The sequence below is a fragment of the Apodemus sylvaticus genome, chromosome 14, assembly GCF_947179515.1.
Source record: "Apodemus sylvaticus chromosome 14, mApoSyl1.1, whole genome shotgun sequence".
Taxonomy (NCBI): domain Eukaryota; kingdom Metazoa; phylum Chordata; class Mammalia; order Rodentia; family Muridae; genus Apodemus; species Apodemus sylvaticus.
In genome coordinates, this window is record NC_067485.1 from 70920787 (window position 1) to 70942653 (window position 21867).

The window sequence follows — 21867 nt, forward strand, 5'->3', positions numbered from 1 at the left end:
CGAAGGTCCTGAGTTCAGATCCCAGCATCCACATGGTGGCTCACAACCATCTGTAATGGGATCTGATGCCCTCGTCTGGTGTCTGAAGACAGCTACAGTGTACTCATATATAATAAATAAATAAATCTTTTAAAACAGAGAGAGAGAGAGAGAGAGAGAGAGAGAGAGAGAGAGGCTTCTCGGCCTCCTTCCCAAGTTAGCACCACCTCCCTTCCTCTCTTTCTCTCTCCCCATCTCTACCTCGCCTACTCCCTCCCTGCTCCTCCTTTGGCTCTGTTCTCCTCAAATGTTTGCTTTAGTGAACCCCAGAACCAACTCACCTTGCCCTGACAATCTCTCTGCCTTGCAGAATGTCCCCAAGTCTTGCAGACATTTCTACCCAGGTGGTCAGGCATAGCACCTAGAGAAACATCAGCAAGAGCATTCCCAGGAGACATTACTCCACCTGACCAGTATCTATTGTGTTGCTACAGAGCCTTCAACTTGGAAAGACCTTCTCACGGCGTTCACTGCATTTCAGGGCTTAGTGAGGAGATAGAGGGTCAACTTGCAAGAAGCTTGGACTGAGTGTATCCTAAGATGTATGGGAAGCATCATTTTCCAAACTTGCTTTACTACAAAACGCTTGTTCTAGGACTAACACCCCAGACTGTTAGAACATTCCCGTCTATGGATCCACTCCTGCTGTAAGCATCAGCATGGCCTGCCATACCACGTGACATCCTATCACAGGACTTCTGAAGCCAAGTCACTATGGTCCTTGTGAGTCCAGAATAATTTACAAAAGCAGGATTGCTGGCAATCATGATGCTATTGAAAGGTTCTACGGAAGAGGACCCAAGCTGGGTCTGGAAGAAGAAAAGGGAGGGGGGCTGTCCCCCATAAACTAGCTGGTAAGAAAGGTCAGGCACACATGGATCTCAGAAGCTTGCTGTTGCAATCAGCATCCATTTGGCAAAAGTAGGAAGTACCTATAAAGTTACAGGTGACCAAGCCTCAATCCATGTGGTTAGAAGACTGTGAGAAATGGCACAGAGAATTCTGAAATTCAGCCAGCCTGGCAGAGTACACCTGTAATGCCAGCATATGGTCAAGTGCTCTACCACTGAGCTACATCCCCTGGGGTTGTCATCCTAGGGCATGGGAAGATGAAGCAGAAAGATCACAAGTTGAAGGTTAGCCTGGGCTATATAACAAGACATTATTATTTTCTTTTTTCTTTTCTTTTTTATTTTTATTTTATTTTATTTATTTATTTATTTATTTATTTGGGTTTTTCGAGACAGGGTTTCTCTGTATTGTCCTGGCTGTCCTGGAACTCACTCAGTAGACCAGGCTGGCCTCGAACTCAGAAATCTACCTGCCTCTGCCTCCCAGAGTGCTGGGATTATAGGCGTGCACCACCACTGCCCAGCTATTATTTTCTTTAATCATCTGAAATTTATTCTTCTTGGTAGATAGTGTCAACACCATCTTATAGACTTTGGATAGAGGTTATGGGACAAACACCGTCTTAGAGGCTTGGAATAGACGTTATGAGACAAAAGAGTTCTGTGATCTCCTAAGCCTTTGAGATCTTCAGTGGAGCATTTCACAGATCATCTGACCCGCAGACCCTCCTGAACCATGCATCTCCAAGAAGGGAAATTGGATGCAGTAGTTTATAAACTCATTTCACTACGGGATTCAGTTTTCCAGAACTAGTGTTCCAGGAAATGTAGTTGTTAGAAAATTCCCATCAGTTGCCTTGTTCCTGTTGTGAACCAGTGCGGCCTACAGAGAATAGCCGTTTGGGTCTCACCACAGAAATTCTGAGGTTCAACGACTAGCTCTGGTGAGTCCAGGAGATGAGTGCACGGGAAGGACTGGTTCCCCTTCATAAGCCTAACACCTATGAGGCCGATGTAATGGGAAGGAAGGGACAGGAGGAAGGTAAAGGAATAAAAGATGAGACTGAGAAGATATGGAAGCCCTGAGGGGAGAGTAAGTCACTGATGGGTGCTACTGAAGGAAAAGGGAGCGATGAGGAGATAGGGTTGTACTACCCAGGATCCAAGGGCTTGAGGGGAACATGAAGGCAAGATGAGTTTAGGGAATGAGAAGACATGGAGGCACCGGGAGGGAAATAGAAAAAGGAGGAGATATGGAGGTTCTGAGTTAGGTGTGCAGCCCCAGAGGCAGAGATAAATAGAGAGGTCTAGGAAAGCCTCTGGGGTGGAGTCTAAGTAGATATGATATCACTTAGAAGGATGTAGAGGTTGGTCTGCTACTGCTATGCATTCAAATGCTAAATACTGGCCCCCAAGATCTGATTGCCCCCCAACAAGGAGATTCTCAGGGACAAGGAGATCCTCACATACACCAAGGGATGCTATATAACCTTGCTTCCCAAGTTAACTGGTCAGGAACACACTAAAGCCTATGATTGGGCAGTACAGAGAGAGAGATGGGTTTTCAGTTTCCTGGCTGGGGGTTGCAGGGGAGCGACCAGTGGAAGAGGAGGCTCTCGTGACTGGAGATGGACCATGAGCATTAGCCAAGAGGAACAGCAAGTAACAGGGACACATTAGAAACCTGCCCAATCTAGGCTTATGGCTTGTAAATAAAATACCTGGAATGTGTGTCTTTTATACAGGCTACCTAGAATTAATAATTCCATTTACAGAAGGAGAGAGAGAGGGAGAGGGAGAGGGAGAGAGAGGGAGAGGGAGAGGGAGAGAGAGAGAGAGAGACCACTAAGGGACAGAGCAGAGATTGGAGCACCCCTCACTTTAATTGTTAAGAGAAATATAAAGCACCCCTGGAGTGGGTCTTGCCTTGGATGGCCTCTGAGATGCTTTCATCTTCAGTATTTTTTATGAGGTTAATGGGGGGGGGGGAAGGATTTGAGGGGGTGGTGCTGGGGCTGTACCCAAGGCTTCATACATGCTGGACAAGTGCTCTACCACTGAGCCATGACTCAGCCAAAGAAAATGGTATTTCCTCATCTCATAGCTAAGGACATTAAGGAGACATAGGCTGGGTCTTGTTTTGAGAGCCTGCCCAATGGCTGATCTCTGGTTTTCCTCTTAGAGCTTACTCAAGGGACACAGCATGCCACCTCTCACCAGAGATATGGAACATCCCGTCTCCCTGCTATCCCAAAGGCCAGCAGAGCTCCCGGGCAGCCTTTACTCAGGGCCTGGCATCCCTGGGGTTCTTCCTGAGCAGCCTCCTTTCCAGATGATTTTCGTGTTGTGAGCTATGTTCCATCTTCCTCGGTATTGTTCTTCTATCTAAGGTCACCAGAGTAGATCACCACAATTCCTAGAAACCTGGACTTGAGTCAGACAGCCTCGATGTGGACATAAACCCCCATGTCGGCATGAAATGTGTAAAATGTGGAGTTCTAATCTTTGGAGAGAACAGAAGTGGGAACCTCCTCCTCTTCCTCCTCCTTCTCTTCCTCTTCCTCCTCTTCTTCCTCCTCTTCATCCTTTCCCACTCTTCCTCCTTTCCCCCTCCTCTTCCTCCTTTGCCCCTCTTCCTCTTCTTCCTTTCCCCCTCCTGCTCTTCCTCTTCTCTCTCTCTCTCTCTCTCTCTCTCTCTCTCTCTCTCTCCAAGATCACTTATACCTAAAAATCACAGCACATAAGAGCCTATGTCAGAAGCTCAGAGGCCCCATTGTTCTTAAACAACCCCTGTCTTTGTCTGTTTACCACAGATGGGGTGGTTTGAACAGTGTTTACTTCTTACAGTCCCAGAGTGGAACTCCATGATCAGACAGCAACAGTGTGAGTGGAGGAAGGAGCTCCTTCCTTCTTTTCCAGACGTCCATTTCCTAGTCCTAGCCTTGCACAGCAGTGATCAGAAAAAGACTAGCAAGTCCCGTCTATCCTTTTTTAAAAAGAAGAAAAACTTTTTTAAAAGATTTATTTATTTATTATATATGAGTACACTGTAGCTGTCTTCAGACACTCCAGAAGAAGGTGTCAGATCTCGTTACGGATGATTGTGAGCCACCATGTGGTTGCTGGGATTTGAACTCAGGACCTTCAGAAGAGCAATCAGTGCTCTTAACGGCTAAGTCATCTCTCCAGTCCCCTAAAAAAAAAATTTTGAGTTTCCCACCCCAAGCCTACACTCATCTCCCCATCCCTTCGTATCCACTGTCTATCCTTGTAATCTTTCCCCAACAGAAAATAAAAAACAATAATAAAAAATAAACAAAACAAAGTATTAAAAAAAAAAACCTTCTCATTGTGGAAGCTGTAGTGTGCCCCAGTGTGCCCCACAGTTTTCCCTTTTGTGCACACATCTCCACTTGGAAACGTTTATTGCAGTGAGTTATTGGTGTGGTTCGAGGCCCCTGGCCTCTGCTACTATAATGCTGAATCGTCATGGGGCTGCTCTCAGATACCCTGTTGTTGCCCTGTGTCATGGAGATCCTGCAGTGTGGGATGTGTAGGACTGGCTCCTTCACAGGTTCCAACCGTTCGTGGATTGGGTAGATGTTGGGGTGGGCCAACTCAAAGCCCTGAATCTGGGCCCGGTTGGTAGATGAGGTTAGCCCTCCAACTCTCCCGACTAGCTCACCCAATGCTGCAGCCCGCAAGGGAAAGTGTCACCACCGCCAGAGCAAGCTCTCCAGCACTGCCCCAGCTGGCTCACCCAAGGGGAAGGGTCAGTTCTACTCTCTCACACTCACAGGACCGACTCACCAGCATCCACAACTCCGGAGCCAGCTCTATTGTGTTGCCTGGTCCAGATGCAGGGCCAGCTCTGGGAGTGCTGCAGCTAGCAAGGGATAGATGTCCCACTCTCATGACCCCAGGGCCAGCCCTCCCGACTGAGACTGCATGAGGTGGCAGGAGGAGGGGAACCTATCCCTCCTCCCACACACACTGCCTCTTGACAGGAAAGTGGTGGGGGCCAACTCTCCTGTGCTCACACCCTCTGGGCGGGTTCCCTGGGGCCCCTCCTGTTGGGAACCAGAGAGCTTGGCTCAACACCCCCAGCTGAGCTTTTGGCACAGGTTTCTTGAGAGCAAAACATCCTGTGGCTTAGCTTGATTCCTGCCTTCCTGCCCGGTGTGGTACGGACTTCCCAGGTGCCTGACCTATGACTATAATTGTTTTCTCCTGTTCCTTCCCTGGCCTCTAGTATATATATTGCTGGTCTCTCAGTAAAGCTTTGGCATTCTCCTTGCAGAATGAGCCGTGTCTGTGTTTTTGTCAATCCCCCAGGCCTACACCCCATACTCGGTACCGTGGCAACGCTGTCACCCTCCCAACCAGGGCCAGAAGCACCTGATCTCCCAAGTGGTTTCTTGAGAAGAGCACTAATCCCATCAAAGGAGTCACCTTCTGAAACCCTGCTAGCAGCCTATTATCATCTGGTGTTGATAGTCAATATATGAACAGGGAAGGGGACATGGACAAGGATGTCCCACAGCACCACCATCCTCACGAATTCCTTCCTCTCAGGAAGTGCTCAGTGGTCCAGCCTCCACTTTCTCAGCTGTGTTCGCAATGTAGATAAAATAGTAATTGCGAGCCGGGCAGTGGTGGTGCACGCCTTTAATCCCAGCACTCGGGAGGCAGAGGCAGGTGGATTTCTGAGTTCGAGGCCAGCCTAGTCTACAGAGTGAGTTCCAGGACAGCCAGAGCTACACAGAGAAAGCCTATCTTGAAAAAAAAAAATACTAATTGTGATGCTGACAATTATCATTGTTGAATTTGGAAAGAATTGGGCGCAGGTAATTTGTTTCAGATGGGTTGGGCTGCTGATCTTGGAATTCGTACAACATGGAGTCTTACGGGGAAGACAGCTAAAGTTAAAACCTGCAAGGTTCCTGATCTGTCCCTCCCCTCCCCCCAGACCACCCTGCCTGGAACATGTGGAGCGCTCTTGTTCAGGCGGTCTGACCTTTTTGTCTTCTGCCAATTGAATTTACCAATGAAAACGGAAACAAGCAAAGATCCTTTTGAAACAATGTTGGTATCAAAACTGACATTTGATAGACTCAACTCTGGGGAGGGGCTCATCCACAGAACTCCTTATATACATCCTGAGTCTGGGACCCATGTCAGATATGAAGGAAATAAAGATCAGGGGATAGCTTGGCAAGTGTTATAGAACTGCCCCAAGACTGAAATGGATTTTTTTTTCCTTTTAATATCATCATCATCATCATCATTGGGGGAGGTTGCGTGGGTGTGATGCATGGGTACCTGCCATAGTGTGTGTGTGTGTGTGTGTGTGTTTAGATCAGAGGAGAACCTTGTGGAGGTTTGAATTTGTGTTACCAGCTTTATACTACAAGCACCTTTACCCGCTGAGCCAACTTGCCAGCCCAAAGCTCAAACTCCTAACCATCCACTCCAACATGGAAAACCCAGGCCCTCCTTTCTGCCACACCCTCCTTTCTGCCACGGCCCTGGAGATCAGTTTCTGTGAAGCTCAGCGACGGCCTCAGCACAGTTCACCACTGACAGAGAGGAGTAGAAATCTTAAGATGTTTTTTTCACAAATGAGACAGGTGCAATTTATCATGTTGTAATGCTAACAAATTTTGTGCGTGCAAAACTCATAGTGTGTGTGTAAATAAATTAACTCAGCAGCGTAAAACTTGATTCCGTGCTTTTTAAAAAATGAACATACCTGTTTCTTTGAGTTGTGATATTTATTTTCTTTCCTGGATTTCTTTTTTTTTTTTTTTAAATTGGCTCACATTTGCCAGTGGAAACCAGTTCTGATTCAGATTATCCTGAGAAAGACCATTCAACTAAAGCTGAAGTCAGATGTTCTTTCAATTTTGTTTAGAGATAAGTTCCCTCCCCGCCCCCCAAATAGTCTTTGTTTCCCAGAGAAAACATGGGGCGCATTATTTTTCTTCTTGTCCTTGTTCTTTGTTCTTGCTGCTGTAAACACAGTGCCAATTAGGCTCTAGAACACACCTGCTTCTGTGATGTCAAAGGACAGCCGGGCACTTCTGCAGGTAGCTGGTCAGTTCTAGTTCCTGTGGAGGTGCCGCGGGAGAATGAGAATCTAAAACGTGAGAATCTAAAAACGTGGGAATGGTGTGTGAGTTCTGAATCAAGCATGTGACGCTCAGAGAGAATCGACCGTGTACTTTCTCAGCACTACATCCACACAGCGCCATCTTGAAGAAGGGGCGGCACCCAGGCTTCTTGATTTGAAACATTGTTCCATGGTTGTTGCTGTTCGCCAGCCTTGTCTGTCCTAAGGATTAATTTGTTTGCCTTTGTGAAGCGTCCTGGCTACAGCCGCCACTCAAGGCTTGGAACACTCTGGGAGATAAATGGAAGTTATTTTTATCATCTGTGTGTTGTAAGAAAGCTTTCACCTGCAAAGATTGCAAGCGTGCCTTAAATTCCAGTCATCGGTACTTGGAAAGCCAACGCAGCTCCAGGGTGAACTTTTGCTTGTGTTGTGGGGGAGGGGGGCATGAAGAGGGGGTTGGGGAGGGAGGTTATGGTGTATGTATATAAGCATGTTTATGATGTGTTTGTGAGTGCAGGTCACACTGTTGCCTATGTGATGTCATGGGTTTCAGAGGTCCTGATACCAACATACTTCCCTAATTATTATAAAGAGGAGGAAGAAAACAGGAGGAAGAAGCCGATAGAGAAAGGGGAATGAGGGGGGGGTCATGTCTTTTAAGCTGCTTCCTGCTGTCTATGGGCATCGTCATTTTGGGGTGCAGCTGACATTCCCCATCGGGGTCCACTTGGTAAAAGTTCTCATCAGTTTCCTCTGTGGACAGTGGCTCTTCTGTGCACAGCAGCTGGTAATCCCGTAACAGGAACTGATCAATAGTTTGGTTAGAAATTTTTTGTAGTTGTCATTGAAGGAATGTAGAAATGAGATTAATGTCGCAGGGAGTGAATAATAACACCAGGAGGATGACTAGAAAAGGTGTTATAAAAGAGAGTTTCCACTTCCATGTATGGTTTTCTAAAATCTCAGAACTGGAGGTCTCAGGTTCCCTGACATTCTTTATGTCTGACTGTAGTTCCCGGATTTTATTTCTCACTATCCCAGATAGGTTGACTTAGAAACAGCATTCTTCTTGGAGGAACAGGCAAAGACCACCTTCTTTAGCTGTCAGGACATCTAGGCCCCATTGGTTCTGAAGCACCAAAGCTGCCAAAGAATCCATCTGTTTCTGGGTAGGAAGCACAGTTTCAGTCATTTCTTGAAGACTGCTTTGAAACTGGGGAGTGAATGTATCATATTGGATCATGGAAGTTGTCATCCCTGAAACTCCAGTACCAACACCTATGGCTATTCCCACAGCGGACAAGAGTGGCACGACCTGAACTGCCCTCTTATGTTGGGCAGCTATCATATCTCAGCTGGGATTGGCAGGGGCTCATTTTCCTGGAAAAGGAGTACCAATGGGCAAACTCCTGACCAGCTGGTGGGTAGGCAATGAGATACCTGGACTGCAAGTCATTGTGGCAGATATGATATATCAAGGGTTATGGTTCTATTTCAGTCTAGGGAACTTAGCGTTCCTACAGAACGTGTCCCAGAGGTCTTAAAACAGTTTGCCACGGCAAAGAGAGGGACAGAGGTAAGGCATGGAGTCATGGCAACATCGGAGTCAGGGCAACTGACAAAAGGTGAGGTAAGGTTACTTGGCAGCATCACCAGAGAGGCTGTAAGTGACAATTGTGAGTTAATTTCAGGGGGTACGCATAACCAGCAATCTTCAAAGTGACCAGGCCTGGTGACATTAAGGAGTCGGTATGCCAAGGTCAAGCAAGGTCTGAAGCAAAAGATGAAATGACAAGTTAGTGTCATTTATGAAGTGGGATGTCAAGGAGGCAAGAACCTCGGAGGAGTATTTGATTACTTCTCCTACTTTTCTAATATCTAGAGGTTGGGCAATTGAGACTTATTTTCTCTGGATATGGATAGTACTTACTGGGGACCCAGGGTGATTTTTACAGTAAAGCTTACCAACAACTCCTGTCGCCTACCTAGAATCCCATGGGTCTTGTATGTAGAAGAAGAGTGTTTTTCGGTGTTGATAGAAGAAATGATTGGTCTGTGATCCCAGCATATGTATCTGACAAGACCAATATGGGCAGCCCCCATATTTGCCTGGCCATTTTCTACAATAATCTTATGTCTAGTCAAAGAGAAAGCAAGTATAAAGATCATACTACTTAGATGGGATAACAGATACAGGGATGATAGCAATTTGGATCGGTTCCTGGCATCTGGCTATGGAGCAGTTTCCCGACCCTATTTGGAAAGACTGTTTGTTTTCTGTGGGGGTTTCTTGAACCTCGAATCTCCAGATGTAAGGCATGCACTCAGTGGAAACAACAAGGGGAAGACGAGAAACCCAGGTCTAATCCAATGAGGTCAAGCTCGGCTGCTGGGGTAGAGCTTCATGGGGACAAGGTGGGTGGTCTCTATGTCCTCCGGAGCTTAACAGAGCACAGTCCTGTCAGGGTTGACATGTATGAAGAAGAGTCATTTTTAAGTGGAGGGATGAGAGGTTTGAGGCGAGCAGCTGGAACCAATGAGAGAGTCCCTCGAGTTTAGCAGCTGTAGGGGTCACGAGAATTACCTTAAAATGGCAAAGCAATGGGGTGAGTAGGTGGTCTGGGAGGGGAGAGCATTCAGGTGAAAGACCAGGAGTTAGGACCAGGCGTCCGTACATGAGTTCAAAGGAGAGGTCGCTTGGGGAGAGCTCGTAGCCTGAAAAGAGCCAGAGGTAGGAGTTTTACCCAGTCAAGGTGAAGTTCCTGTGACAGCTTAGCAAGGATGGTTTTTAAAGAGCGATTGGTTCTTTCTCCCTTACCTGAAGATTGAGAGTGTAGGGAATGTGAAAATGCCAGGGGATGTCTAGGGCCTTAGATAGAATTTGAGAAATCTGGGAAGTAAATTCAGGGCCATTGTCTGACTGGAGGGAGGCTGGGACACCAAACGGGTGGGGAGGGGGGATGATCTCTTGGAGGAGTGGGTGTGGGGATGATCTCTTGTGGGAGATCAGAGACTGAGCCCTTTCCTTAGTTGTGGGAAATGCCTCCACCCACACCGAGAATGTATCCACCAAGACCAGGAGGTACTTGGCACATAACAGTGGGCATGTGGATAAAGTCAAGTTGCCAGTCAGTTCTAGGAAGGGAACCTCTAGCCTGACGGGTAGGAAAAGGGGTGCTGAGAAGGGTGTCGACCTTGAGTTGCAATCTGACATCTGACAGATTTTGCAAGAAGCAGTGACAGATTTTAAGAAACTTAAGTCCTTAGGAGTAGGCTGTAGGCGGGTCTTTTTTTTTTTTTTTTTTTTGGATTTGGTTTTTTTTTGAGACAGGGTTTCTCTGTATAGCCCTGGCTGTCCTGGAACTCACTCTGTAGACCAGGCTGGCCTTGAACTCAGAAATGCCTGCCTCTGCCTCCCAGAGTGCTGGGATTATAGGTGTGTACCACCACTCCTCGGCTTGGTGGGTCTTAACAAAATAAGACAACACTCACTGTTAGAATGAAAGAGTTGGTGAAGATAGGACAGAATTTGGGGAGTGTCAGGGGGTGAAGGTAGAGATGTGGGTTGCAGTGGGATGTCCTGGGGAGGGTGAGATGAGTCTAGACCCCCAAGGGCCGCAACTCTAGCTGCCTCATTGGCTCTGTTGTTTCCCTTAGATACGATAGAGTCATCCATCTAGTGGGATCTGCAGTGGACAATCCCAATCGCTGTGAGGAGATGGGAGGCCTTTAGCGTGGCTATAATTTGGTTTGTATTAGTTACTGATACTTCTTTTGTGGTAAGTAACCCACGCTCCTTCCAGATAATGGCGTGGGACAGGAGGATATGGAAAGCATATTTGGAATCTGTGTAGATGTTGAGGGATTGGCCCTGTGCCGGTTGAAAGGCACAGGTGAGGGCTATTAGTTCAGCATGTTGATCAGTGGTGTGAGCAGGAAGGGCCTGCTCCTCCACCACCTCGGTGTCTGACACTGGCATAGCCAGCTTTTCTGGCCCCTTCATACAGAAAGGAGCTTCCATCTGTGTACCGGGTATAGATGGCCTGAGGCAGTGTGCCCTCCTGTATGTGTGAAGGATGAGGTAATATTTCCTCCAAAGTACAGGAATGAGATAAGGACGGAGTGGTCAGTATTAGGTTTGAGGAAGAAGATTGGAAATATTAAGAGATGGGCATGGCCCGGGCAGTGGTGGCACACGCCTTTAATCCCAGCACTTGGGAAGGAGAAGCAGGTGGATTTCTGAGTTCGAGGCCAGTCTAGTCTACAGAGAGAGTTCCAAGACAGCCAGGGCTACACAGAGAAACCCTGTCTCGAAAAACCAAAAGGAGAGAGAGAGAGAGAGAAAGAGAGAGAGAGAGAGAAAGAGAAAGAGATGGGCATGATTGGAAGGTGAGTGTAGAGTCTTCTATTAGTGATACCTGAAAAGAAAGAACTCGGGAGGGAGGTAGACTCTACAAGCCTTTGTAAGTTAGGAGCTGTGACAGGTTATGAGAAGAGAGGACAGTTGTAGGCGACCCCAAGGTTAATTTTCTTGACTCTGGAATAAGGAGTTCAGTGGCTGCTAAGGTATGAATACAAGGCACCCACCCCTGGATGGTTAGTTTTTTGGTTTGGTTTGGTTTGGTTTGGTTTGGTTTTTTGACAAGTATGCTACAGGTACAAAAGGTCCCAGTCGGTGGCCTAAGACTTCAAGGGCAAACCCCTCCTTTTCAGTTACATAGAGTAAAAGGATGAGCCAGGTCAGGGAGATGTAAGGCTGGGGCCTTGAGGAGAGCCTGTTGGAGCCTCTGAAAGGGCTTGGTAACAGGTTTGAGAAGAGGTTCGTGGGTGGGGCCTAAGACTGCTTCATATAAGGGGTAAGAAAGAAAGGAAAGTAAGGAACCCAGGAATGTAAAAAGCTAGCCTTTCCTAAGAATGATAAAATCTCTTCCTTTGTAGAAGGAAGTTAGAAACTGAATCAGATTCTTTCTATCCAAGGTAATAGCCTCATGGGTTAGGGTAATTGTTAGTCCCAAATAGGTGACCTGAGGAGTGGACAGTTGGACTTTAGAAGGTGAGCCCCTGTAGCCTTGACTGGTAAGGAAATTTAGAAGAGCAGAGGTGTCAGCTTGGCTAATCTCTAGAGAGGGGCTACAAGGACACCATCTATGTAAGGTACAATCTTAGATTCAGGGAGAGATAAAGAGAGTAAGTCAGAAGCCAGGGCCTGGCCAATAGGCGTGAGCTTGCCCCGGAATCCCTGAGGTAGAACAGTCCAGGTGAGTTGGCTAGGATAGCGGGTGTCAGGATCTGTGCAGGTAACGGCGAATAGCCATCCGGAAGCTGCCAGTACTCCCCAGCGCCCCTCCTCCTCTGCCCCCTGCATCCTCCCTGCTTCCTCTGTTCCTGAGCTTTGAGGGTGAGAGTGGGGCCTTGATATAGATGTCCCGTTTAGAATTGAGTTCCCGCCATCACTTATTCTCGGCACTTACACCAGTTAGGAGGCTGTGCGTTAACCACTTCCTACCGTAAAAAGCAGCGTCTATTAACAACAGTGAGAGCCAAGGAAATATATGGGTGCAAACACATCTAGAAGGCAATTTGACAACATGACCATTTCTCAACGCAATGATAGTAGGTTCCTCCTCAGGCCTCTCGCCTTTACAGTGATGGTCCTGACCAGGTTTCCAGTACCAGGCATGAATTCCTAAGGCCTATGGAGCAGGTCTTAAATCCAATCAGAAAGTAGTTGGTTACCCCCTTAACACCCATGCCATTATTGTACCAACAGGCATATCTTGCTTGGTGAATCAATACTGTAGCAGGCTCCAGTGCTAGGTAAGACCACGGATGCTTTTCCTTGCCAAGAGTCCGCATAACCCCCTCCATCACTTATAAAAGCTAATCAGGATATGGTGTTCTGTTGTTAGCACTGTGAGCGGATGGCTGACACAGCTCTGCTTCTAAACCACAGGCAAGGCTAGGGCAGCGGCTCCTCAGCGGATGAGGCCTCTACTAGCACCCCTTTCTTCCCTCATATCTTTGTCAAATTAACCTGAATTTCTGATAGGACAAAGCCAAGTCTTAGAACACAGGCTGCCTACACATGGTGCCTCTCCTACACATGGTGCCTCGCCCACACATATCCCAGAGCAGAGCAGAACAGAGCTCCTGTCTTCTGTGGCCTTATTTTTACTCACACCAGTCACCCCGACAGGTTTTTATGTCAGGAAAAAGGATGGAGGGGCTGGGGGTTTCCAGTCCTTCCCTCTAATATCCTTGTCCCACCAAGATTCCCTTGAAAATCATTCCTATTCTGTCCTTAGCAACCTCAAGACAACAATAGCGCAGGAGAGTAGAGACAGGACTGGACTACGGCAAGATTAACATACAATGGGAGCCAGTTGGCCGAGAAAGCCCAGGCCTCACACAACAAACTGCCAATCCAAGAAAAGCCCACGCTTAACAACTAGAGGCACAGGCTCCCTTTATCTCCCCCCCCCCTTTTGTTTTGTTTTGTTTTGTTTTGTTTTATTTTATAATCGAGATTACAGGGTGCCCCTAGGGATGCTTTGAGTGGATGGGATTACAGTTTGATAAGATAAAACCGGGAGCCTCAAGGCTCAATGGAGTTTCGGATGAGATTTCTAGAAAAGCGCTGGTGTACAGCTGTGGAGAGAGAAAGGCCTGAAGTAAAGGTCCATTGTGTTGGGATCCTTGATTCCCAGACAGTGAGAAACTCACTCTCTTTCCTCGTCCTCTTCTTTTCCGATGTCCTTCTATCCTGCCTCACAACGCTTGTGAATCCCTCTAATTCCTGGGTTGAAAACCCCAAAGGTTAATGTTGTTAGGGGGCGGCGCCTCTGGGAGGGCCTCGGTCTTAAGAGTGGAGCCCCTTGGAAGTGGGCTTGGTGTCCATTAAAACGCGACCTCCCACTAATGAGGGCACACCTGAAAGGTGCCATCGAGGAAATCTTCCCACAACCCAAATCTGCTTTGATATTGACTCCCAGCTGTGAACAGTAAATGCCTTTCGTTGTTAAGGCGGTTCGTGCGTGCGTGTGTGGCGTTCTTCATAGCACCTGGAAAGGCAGAGCTGCGGAGCTGCCAGCTCCGGTTTAGAGGGTCTGGAGAATGTTCCTGCGGGGATTCAATTGCTGTGAGTACATTCAGATAACGCGAGTGGCTGGATAGGTCAGGAGTCAAAAAGGCTGGAGGGGCAGCATGCGCTAATGCTGGAGCAGCAGAGGAGAGTCAGCCTCGATGCAACGCCTCCTTGGGCCCTAAGGACAGGAAGGAGGAAGTGCCTGCCATTCAAGGAGAGGGAGCCCCAGGAGGCGGGAGAGGCAAGGAGCTGGGATGCGGGCACATGAAATTGCGTTCTGGAGGGACCAGGACAAGCAAGCACTGGCTCAAGCCGTGATTGCCTCTTCTCGTCTGGAACTCACTCTTCTAATGGGACCCTAAGTCCCCTCTGTTGCTTATCCTTTGGCTGCTTTACCATCAACAGGATGTCCTGGAGGAGGAAGGAAAAGAGGGTGATAGTCTTTTGATCCATTTCCTAAGCCAGGGCCTGAGCACTGGGGTGTGGGTCAGGGAGATGCGCAGTAGCCCGAGGAGTTCGGAGATCTCCGCCTAGGGGAAGATGGGACTCACAGCAAAAGAATTTCAGGATGAGTAACAGTTGGGGTTTCTTAAGAACAGTATTTTGCTCATCCTCAAGGGCACGAGAGCAGGAAAGCTACCTGGTTCCTCACCTAGGCAATATGGGAGAACTGGGCAGGGGACATGAGAGCAGCTGAGCTGGCCCCGCCCCTGCCGGGCACGTGGCAGTGTGGGCACAAGGAGAGATCCCACGCATAGCCCTTGCTGCCTGGTGGGAAAGCTGACCCCACTTCTCACCCACCGCAGCACTCGGGAGAGTGGCCCCACACCTCACCTGGACAGGGAGAAGTAGAACTGGCCCTGGTGGTGTAGGCATGGGCGAGCCGGCCCCGCCCCTAGCCAGAGCAGTGCTGAAGGGCTGGCCCTGGTGGCTCAGGCACAGGAGACCAGGCTGGCTGAAGAAGCCAGATCCAGGGCTTTAAGTTGTCCCACCCCCAACATCAATTCCATTATGAACTGCAGGACCTCCATGACACAGGGCAACAACAGGATATCGGAGAGGAATCCTGGTGAGGATCCAGCATTGATACTGTATCAGAAGCCAGAGGCTGCACTGCGAACCAGACCAAACGACTCAGTGAAAAGAACACTTGCAAGCCAAGCCGTTTGGACAAAACGATGCACAGTGGGACAGACATACTGCAGCTGCCACAGCAAGATGGTTTTTCTCTTTTTGTTGTTTTTGTTTTTGTTTTCTTTTGTGGGGAGGTTGCAAGGGCAGAGGGCAGGAACAGAGGGACAGGGAGATAGAGTGGGATTAGGGTACATGATGTGACATTCACTAAGAGCCAGTAGAAAGGTTTTTTGAAAAGAGTATTTTGTTGTTTTGTGGGGTTATCATATAGAGGTTAGTATGGGCACTAATAGGAAAGTGCATGGGGAAAGAATATACTCTGAAGGCAGACGTGGGCTTCTTAAAGGAGAATGCTGCTTTGGGGTCTTGGGGGTGACCAAGTGCACAATCCTGATGGCCTCAAGTCACATCTCAAAGGCTTATTAAGAAATTTCTTTCCTTTTTTTCTCTGCCCCCCCTTTTTTTTCAATAAATGAGATTGCTGAGCAGCTACAGAGGTGCCTCTGACTTATATTAGAATCTAATGAGATAAATCCAGGGTCACAAGGTTTATACAACTGAGTTAAGAAACATCTTCTACTGTAAATGGGGTTTCTGGTGAGATACCCACTAAATCACAGGTTAGTGCTGGGAAGGAAGAAGGAAGGGCCATATCTGCAGGGCATAGACACTCGGGTCTTAACACAATTGCTATTTTAACATTCCTATACGAGATCTCTCTATAAAAGGGATATTATCAGGGCTGGAGAGATGGCCGAGTGGTTAAGAGCACTGACTGCTCTTCTGAAGGTCCTGAGTTCAAATCCCAGCAACCACATGGTGGCTCACAACCACATGTAATGAGATCTGATGCCCTCTTCTGGAGTGTCTGAAGTCAGCTACAGTGTACTTACATATAATAAATAAATATATCTTAAAAGGGGGATGGGGGATATTATCTCTAGTGGAGCAACCTTCACATCAAATGTGAATTATGAGAATTTCTTTTTCTTTTTTTAAGATTTACTTATTTATTATATGTAAATACACTGTAGCTATCTTCAGACACTCCAGAAGAGGGCGCCAGATCTCCTTATGGATCGTTGTGAGCCACCACGTGGTTGCTGGGATTTAAACTCAGTACCTTCAGAAGAGCAGTCAGTACTCTTTTTGTTTGTTTGTTTTTGTTTTGTTTTTTAAAGATGTATTTATTATATGTAAGTACACTGTAGCTGTTTTCAGACACACCAGAAGAGGGCATCAGATCTCATTATGGATGGTTGTGAGCCACCATGTGGTCACTGGGATTTGAACTCAGGACCTTCGGAAGAGCAGTCAGTGCTCTTAACCACTGAGCCATCTCTCTAGCCCAAGCAGTCAGTACTCTTAACCACTGAGCCATCTTGCCAGACCTGTGAGGATTTCTTGACTCTGAGCTGTCAAGAAGCGTCAGCCAGACTCTAGGTGAAAAGGGTCATCTGCTTCTCACACCTCCTTACAGTTGTCTGTCTTTCTGCAGTGGCTCACAGGACACTATAGACAGTATGATATTCACAGGCAGGAAGGCCAAGTGGAAAGCAGCCGTCTGAAGAAGTTATGGGTCAAAAAGGCCCAGCTCTTTGTGGGGTGACTGGGACAGAGGGATAGCTGCGACTTCAATAGCAAGGCCAGCATCTTGTCAGGAGGTCCTCTCCATAGCCCAGCCTGATCCTTGACCTATGTCTCTGAACAGTTGGGAACTAAAACGCTGAAGTTCCAGGCTTTGATGTTTATGAATCTCCAAGACACCTGGATGCCTCTCTAAACCATCACAAGTAAGTCTTGGGGTTGGGGACACCGCTCGGTGAGAAAAGTGCTTGCCTCGCAAACATGGGGACCTAAATCTGATGTCTAGAACCCTCACACATAAAAGGCCTGGCACAGTAGAACAAGCTTGGAGTACCAATGTTGGGAGATGGAGAGAAAGCGAGCCCTGGGCTCCTGGCCAATCAATACACCCCAGTCAGTCCCAGGACAGCCAGACAGCCAGTCTCAAAAATCAAGGTGGATGGTACCTGAAGAATGAGAATCAAGGTTATCCTCTGGCCTCCACACCCAAGTGCACTTGTACACACATTCATTCTCTCTCTCTCTCTCTCTCTCTCTCACTCTCTCTCTCTCACTCTCTCTCTCTCTCACACACACACACACACACAAAGTCATGTGCAGTCAGTCTTTTTCAAATTTGTATTGAAGGGATATTTTCCTTGATGTAAATTTACATTTTCAACTGTGCAGAAATGATACTACTTATTTTCAACCCGAAAGAGACAACTGTTCTAAGAACAGAAGCCCCTAAGAACAGACCTTAGTACCAAGCCCCTGCTGAAGCATCAAGGTTCCTGTGTTCCACAGCAAAGAACTGGGCCAGGGACACAGAATTAGAAACAGGAATAGAGACGGTTTATTAAGAAAAGAAAATCACTCTTTAGGAGGTGAAAGGTCTAGAGAGCTGAGAGAGAGGAAAAAAAAGTGTTAGGTTATGAGTCACGTGACCCTTAGAAATCCATCACACAATGAAATTCCAGAAACTTCCAAAATCCTATATACAGTCACTACTAGGGCACTAGATCACAACTCTTCTTTGATAAGCACATACACACACACAGACACACACACACACACATGCATATGCATACACACGTAAGCTCAGTCTCTCAGGTGTTCCTTATTCTATCACTGAGCTTATTTCTTCTCTATTCTAAATGAACTGACTCTGCTTCCTTCTGGTTCATTCTGAAATTCTTTGCAGGTGAAATTAGGAATCTAAGCCATGCATTGTGGCACATGCCTTTCATGCTAACCCATGGGGCAAAAGCAGGATCTCTGAATTCAAAGCCAGCCTGGTCTACATAGTGAGTTCTAAGCCAGCCAGAGTGACATAGAATTTGAGGGACTGTCTCAGGCTGTTGGTGGCAATGTGGAACTGTCTCCATTGCCATAACCAACTGTCCCAACCATTCAGTCTGGGATCTAAGTGTACTTCTGGCTTCCCAGAATCATGGCAATCGTGCACTAGAATCATGAAGTAGCAGGTGACTGGGTGACAGAGTGTGCTTTATACACTCTCTCCTGTGAGGCTTAAAACCCCAAGAGCTGAGTGTAGCTCTATCCTTAACAGAGGACATGAAGCTATTTATCTTAAAAAGTAAGAGCACCGTGCAATGGATGGTTGTTGATGAAGAGCCTCACACCCCATCAAAGTGCGCAGAGCAAGTGTCTGTGGAGACACAGCCTTAAGTGGAACTCCTTTATTGCACCTTCTTTACCCAAGACTGGAGTGGAGGGGAGCCTATCATGGAAGAGGGGAGCAAAGACTGTAAGAGCCAGAGGTCAGGGAATACCCGAAGAGAACAGTGTCTTCCAGACATGACTAGACATGGCAGCTTTGACGTCTGTCCAAGACCTGTGCAGGATCAAGCCAGTCAACAGGGATGGCATTGGACACACAATTTCCCACCCCTAGCTGAGGAGTTGTTGACAGTTGGTGACTGCTAGGGGAGAGTGTCAGGTTTCCTTAGGGGTGTGGTCCCTGGGAGGTTGTGGTTCAGCATTTCACTTTGTTGCTGGGGTGTCAGGACACTGCTGGGGAAGCCAAACACAGAGGTGCTAGGCTATGTTCCAGTCTCCTGGATGAGGTGCTGACACACTGCACTGTAAAATAGGGGGCCCAGCCCGTGTTCCTCTGGATGAGAAACAGCATGGACTGGGGCAGAGGTTCTCAAACTTCTGGGCACCCAGGCACTGCTGGAAACCCCTGAAGAGTTGGGAGCCAGGGGCTCCTCCTTCCTGGGGAGGAATCCCGCTTAGCTTAGGGTGAGAGCCAAGCGTGAGGAGGGGCCTTCTGTGGGAAACTTAGGCTTGGTTACACACACACACACACACACACACACACACACACACACACACACACGTGCGCGCACAGAGTTCTCCTTGAGGAAGGAGACTGTCCTTGCTAGTCTAAAGCGTTTATGCATGGGAGAAGGGATACATACAACTTCATCAGGGTGGATCACAGTTTAATGCCTTTTGCAGGAAAGGATGCCCAGGAAGGGAAGCTTATTGGCCAAAGCCCCAGGGCCCATCTAGATGCCTCATTAGCATGGAGAACTCTGAGTTCTATGTGACCAGTTATCATGGTCCTCTTCTTAGTGGGGTGTCATGCTTTCGTGCTCCAGGACAGGAATCTGGTCAGAAGCAGATTCAAACGCCTACTGTTCTCAATTATGAGAACGGTATGTCGGGGATGGTTCCTTATCTGCTCTACCTTACCAGGTTTTCTGTCCACTTGCCACACAGTAGGTTGACCATGCTCCAGTGCATGTGTATATGGGCAGTACTAATGGGACCGAGTGAGTTATTTGAAAAGAGAGAGAATAAATACAATTAAAGGGGCATTGGGGAGGGGGTCTGAAAGGAGCTAGAGGGGGACAGTGGGCATAAATAGGATTGAAATACATTCTATGCATGGATAAAATTCTCAAAGAATAAATGTAAAATATTATATGTAAAAAGGGGGGAGACATGAATGTGTAGTGGGGAGAGATGTTAGCTACATACCACAATCCAGGTCCAACGCAGAGCCTGTAAGAAATAGGTTCAGCTTAGTCTATGTAATACCAAAGTCCTCTCCTCTATCTGGATTTTTATCTTCTCCCTGGCTACCTATCCATCCCTCTCTGCAACACCTGCCCTTACCTCGCCCTGTTATTGTCTGGACATCAGGAAGCCTCGGGAACATAGAGACATAAAACCTAGTGTGTAGCTCTTCTGTGGTACCCAGTATAGGAAGAGGGTCCAGCCTGGAAAATGACTTCTCCTAAGAAGCACAGAGGTCTGTCTCCCTGCCACCTAGAGAGCAGGTTAGAGGCAAGGAGGTGCAGACGGGTAGTAGATCTACCGACTAGGAAGCTGTGTGGACATTGGCTTTGTTTGGGTTGGACGGGGTTGACCAGCGTATTCGCTTAGGTGTGGACTCACTCCAAGTGATGCTTATCGTGTTATATTGAGCAGCTCCACCCCATGCAAAGCACAGACCCTGCACCAAACTACCAGTAAGACCCCCTGGGCAAACAGCCATTTTTCCTTTGGTAGTCTCTTCGACAATCACCTTGACATTGACCCAAAAGACACAGCCCTGCGATTCTGGAGCTCCTGGTCTGTTTTCAGGCTGCTGAGCCACGTGGCCAGACTCTGTTGCTACTTTGTTTCCAACCTGATCACCTGGTAAAAGAAATCTCAACTCAATCAGTAACAATACAAGCTATAAGCCTAGACTGGGCAGATCTCCCACTACAAGACTCTATTCCCATCTATATTCCCATATAACTTGCAGTTTCTCCAGGCCATGAGCTTCTCTGAGGAGGAGTGGAATTAGCATCAAAATACAAGCCCAAGGCTATCCACAAGACTTTTAAATTTTATGTGCTCAAGACTGTTAATCTCCTTAATTGAAACTGATTGGTCTCTTGGGATCCAGGCTCCCACGGCCCTGAGCTCCAGCAGGTGAACCATATTGGCTTATTTCTTTTAAAGACCAATTGATTCAACATGGCGCCTAACCTCTCCTTGAATATCAACCCCTTTCCCAACTAGGAACCAACTTGGAAAAGGCACAGACACTACAAAACAGTTTGGGAGCAACAAAAGCACCTGATAAAAATAGAGAATATTCTTATCTCCTTGTGACTTAGTGCTGTACAAAAGACAAGTCTAAACACCATTACCAAGAAAAGATGCAATCAAACTGGGGAGAGGGGAGGGAACAGAGCAATGGTGGGGGGCTGGGGGGCAGGGAAAGAGTGTGCCTTCCAAAGCCTTCAGATAAACAGGCTGGCCCAAGCATATCTAAGAACCAGGTGGGGGAAAAGGATTAAAAAGGGACGAAAAGTGAAAGCCCAGCTCAAGTTAAAAGAAAACCAAACATAAGAGAATTGTTTGAACGGACAGATTGGTATTTGCCCACAATGTCGCTGAAGTGGCTGCCTGTGGAATACAAACCGGTTTGGCAGGTTTGTATCCTATCTTCTAGCAAATTCTTGCTTGCCAGACTTATCCTATATCCTGGAAGGCCCCCTTGAAAAGCTTTCCTGTGTCAGGCCGCTGGGTCATTGTACCAGTGGGGACTGGGCTTGAAATGGCTGCCCGGGGAGTAGTCAGGTTACCTGTCAGCTTCCAAGCCCCAGGCTGTATTCCTGCTAACTGCACATCGTGTTATCAGGACACAAGAAACACACACACACACACACTCGGCATCCCTGAGGTGAGTTACCACAGCACTGACAAATTGAATAATCACTGATAGCAAACCCATCCTGATGGCTGAAGATCAAGTCTGGAAATCCAGATTTGTATTTACTCGTGTGTGTGCACACAAATGTACAAATGTGCCTGTGTGTGTGTGTCTGTGTGTGTGTATGTGTGCATAGCCTTGCACACATGATCATGCATGTGTATGTAAGTCACAGGACAGTTTGAAGGAGCCAGTTCTCTTTCTTTTCCACCTTGTTGATCAGGGGATTGAACCCGGGCCGTTGAGCATGGCAGCGGGCATACTTACTGGCTGAGCCATCTCGCTAGCCTTGGCGTTTTAAGAGTAGAGAGAACCAGCTTGTTTGCTGTTGGGA